This window comes from Canis lupus, unplaced genomic scaffold (genome assembly GCF_011100685.1).
Source record: "Canis lupus familiaris isolate Mischka breed German Shepherd unplaced genomic scaffold, alternate assembly UU_Cfam_GSD_1.0 chrUn_S1646H1838, whole genome shotgun sequence".
Taxonomy (NCBI): Eukaryota; Metazoa; Chordata; class Mammalia; order Carnivora; family Canidae; genus Canis; species Canis lupus.
In genome coordinates this window covers 4,788-9,182 of record NW_023330490.1, presented here as the reverse complement: position 1 = coordinate 9,182, position 4,395 = coordinate 4,788, and positions in this window count along the sequence as shown.

The window sequence follows — 4,395 nt, the reverse complement described above, 5'->3', positions numbered from 1 at the left end:
ATGAATTGATCCTGTATGTTAGCAACAAAATGGTTAGATTTGATAGATAGATAGATGATGCAATATTTATTGCCCTAGCTGCCAACATATGCACGTACACACACTCATTCACATACACAATCTCAGTCGTACAATTACATCTTTTCTTTTTTTTTAATTTTTTATTGATTTATGATAGTCACACAGAGAGAGAGAGAGACAGAGAGGCAGAGACACAGGCAGAGGGAGAAGCAGGCTCCATGCACCCGGAGCCCGACATGGGATTCGATCCCAGGTCTCCAGGATCGCGCCCTGGGCCAAGGCAGGCGCCAAACCGCTGCGCCACCCAGGGATCCCAATTACATCTTTTCAACTTAAAACTTGGTTAACATTTCATCCAAGAAAATCTTTTTTTTTAAACAAATACTTTTTACTGTCTAGGGCATAGTAAACAAAAATTAGTAAGTTACATCTGCAATATAATTAATTTGTCAGGATGTTTCTGAGGCATGTTTCTGAAGTAAGTAACTGGAAGGACAGAGGGTGGTTTGCATAGGGATAAATACCCAGGATCAGCAAGGACTTTGCTAGAGATTACAATCGGGATGAAGGGAAGATGACTATAAGAAAGAAAGGAAGGTGAGCCCTGGTAACAATGCTGTGTTTCATATGTGAGCTACTGCAGATATTTCAAGTGTGCATCTGCAGGACATTTAGACAGTTTTTGCCCATGAGCATATTTCAATGTTTGTCCTCCCCTGATAGTGTCCTAGAAATTCAGAATGCTACTTTTTGTTGCATAGGTCCATCTGAGACTATTCTGTTAAACAAGGAACCAGGGGAAGCTTTGGTTGAAACTAGCCATCTATTAGCATGCCATCCAATAGAAATGCTAATTCCAGTCTACCTGGACTACAGTCTGAGAGTTTGCCCTATACTGTCAGTAAAATCGAAGAATGTCTCCACATAATTAAGGGACTTTCTAGTAACAGGTTCAGGTAAATACAACACAATAGAAACATTATACACAAGCTCATAATCTAGAACCCTTTAAAAACTTCATTATCTTATATGTTTTATGATCTCTATTTTTTATGTGGCCTATAGTAGAATTTAAATGAAAGTCCCATGGAGCTGTGTACCAGTAGAGCTGACTAAATGCCCAGTCCTACGAGACTATATTCTAATTACTCAAAAAATTAAGGCACTGAAAGATCAAGGGAACATGATACTAATTCTTATATTGACCTTTAAACATTAGTATAGTGTATTCTATAGGAATCATAGGAATTAAAGGACTTCCACTAAGTAGAATTTTGAAAATAGAAGTAAAGAATATATTCTGGTCTTTGTAATATCTATGTGTTTATTAATATACTGAGAAGCCACTATGTTCCAGGAAATGTGATAAGATCTGAGTCTACTACTGAGAATAAGATTGGCCCTGATCCCAAGGCTATCACAGTCTAAGTGGGTGACACATAGAAAATAAGCAATCTCTACACCCAATTGCTCTGATGTAAGGATGACGGATATACGAACACAGTGGGAGTTGTAACTAGCCTAGTCTGCAGGAATTAAGATGGTATCTCAGAACTTATTCTGGATGCAATGAGGAAATGTAATAAATGATCAAAACAAAGAGACAGGAAGTCCAGTTAGGAATATGAAGGTTTCGGGGATCCCTGGGTGGCTCAGTGGTTAAACACCTGCCTTCGGCCCAGGGCGTGATTTTGGAGTCCCGGGATCGAATCCCACATCAGGCTCCCTGCATGGAGTCTGCTCCTCCCTCTGCCTGTATCTCTGCCTCTGTCTCTCATGAATAAATAAAATCTTAAAAAAAAGAATATGAAGGTTTCATATTGAGTATGAGATCAAAGTGATCTGAGGTAGGGTAGAAGAAGATGGAATGGAAAAGATAGACCTTTTAATGACATATTAGAGACGTATTTTTTTCAGACAAACTAGATTATTTTTTTATAATTTATTTTTTATTGGTGCTCAATTTGCCAACATATAGAAGAACACCCAGTGCTCATGCCATCAAGTGCCCATCAGCCAGTCACCCTACCCCCCCCCACCCACCTCCCTTTCTACCACCCCTAGTTCGTTTCCCAGAGTCTAGTCTAAATAGATTGGTCTTTTCCAGATGTGGGAAGCTGGGTGGAAGGGGGCCTTCTAAAACAAGAGTAATGATAATGAAATACGCAAGAGTAATAATAGTAGATTAGTGGATAAAGATGCCAGATTTCAGTAGCCTGAGTAATGAATGAAGGGGTAGAGAAGTGAAGAAATGAAAACATATATATTGACTAGGAGAATTCATCTAAATGGCATGGCCTTGAAATTCAGTTACTGGACGTTAACGTGAGCTTTGCTAAAGAATACAACTTGTGCCAAGTATTGCCTCATATTGTAATAGTATGAATGTATGTAAAGGGGGTTTGGTGGATCACAGAGAAGTGCAGAAATAAGGAACTATTTATTGAATACTATAAAGTGTCAGATGAAATGGGATTAGGGTTCACCATGCTTTTTTAAATTGTTAAATTTTGCAACAGTTTATTATAGAAAAATGAATAAACTTTAAGGACACAGGTCTATATATAGAAGGAACATGAACTGTGTCATATAAGCCATTTCTCTACTTAGACCAGGCCTGTACCCACATAATCCTCCCTGAAGAGAGAGACACTATCCTGATTTCTAACTCGATCAGTTTTGCTTAACTTTGAAATTTGTGTAAATGAAATTGTATTCTACACATTCTTTTCTGTCTTGCTTCTTCACTCAAAATTATGTTTGGGAGAACTTTTTATACTATTGAATGTAACAATATTATTTTTATCTTCATTGTTATGTGCTTCCATTTTATGAATATATCACGATTTAAAAACTGATTCTATCACTGATGGGCATTTTGGTTATTGGGTTATTGGGAATGATGAGGCTAAACTTTCTTAAACATGCATTCTGTGTACATATGTACACATTTTGATTGGGTAAAGACCTAGGATTATAATTTCCTGCATCATATATATCTGGACATCTGTTTAAAAAATATATTCAAAAAGTTTTCATAGTGTTTATAGGAATGTACACCCTAATATTCAAGAAACTTGATATGGCCCATCTATTTAATATCCATTATTCTCATGATTGTGCAGTACTTGTGAATTTAATTTTCTTTTCCCTAAATACTAGAAAGTTCACATTTCATATGTTCACTGGCCTTTAGATATGCTCTTTAGTGAAGAAATTAGCCTAATTGTTATTAGATTAGATTTTTCTTTTCTTATTGAGTTGTAGCAAATTTTATAAATTTTGACTATAGCCCTTGACAATTATTGCAAATATCTTCTCACACTCCATGATTTGTCTTATTTAAATCATTTTTAAGGCACTTGGGTGGCTCAGTCAGTTAAGCATCTGACTCTTGATCTCAGCTCAGATCTTGATCTCAGGGTGGTGAGATCAAGCCCCATGTTGGGTCTCCATGCTGGGCATGCAGCCTACTTTAAAAATCATTCTTATTAAAGTATAACTGACACACAATAACATGCACTTACTTTTTAAAAATGTACTTAAGTGTAGCATTCCACCAAGTCTTGACAAATGTACAACATCTTTACAACTACTAATGCGATCAAGATATATAAATTTCTATCACTTCTAAATGTTTGACTGTGTTCTTTCCCAGTTAATCCTTCATATAGATTTGGTTTGTCTTTTCTAATTAAACTAAATCTTATAGTATTTTCCCTTTAATACATATATATTTTTCCTCTGGCATACGACTTTGAGATTTATCCACAGTATCACACACATGAATTCTTTATTCTTTTCCTGCTATGTAGCCCTCCATGTATATTTATATATACCACTTTTTGAATTACTTCTCACAGGGATCCCTGGGTGGCTCAGTGGTTTAGCTCCTGCCTTTGGTCCAGGGCGTGATCCTAGGGTCCTGGGATTGAGTCCTGCATCAGGTACCCTGCATGGAGCCTGCTTCTCCCCCTGCCTGTGTCTCTCATGAATAAATAAAATCTTTAAAAGATAAAGTACTTCTCAATGATTACTTATATTACATTCCTCTTTTGATTATTATGAATAAAATTGCAATTATCAAGTCTTTCTAAGGACATTTTTTTTCCTCTTAGGTAAATTCTTAGGGATGGATTTGTCATGTTACATAATAGATACACTTTTAAGTTTTTAAGAAATTGCAGAACTATATTCCACACTGGTTTTACTACTTTCTATTTCCACCAGTGATAAGAAAATTTCAACTGCTTCCTGTTTTTCCCACCCTTGCTATTGTTAATACATTTCATTTTTATTATTGGAACAAATGTTTAGTAATGTCTTATTATCATTTAAGTTTTATTTCCTTAATCACTAATGATGTTGAGCTTC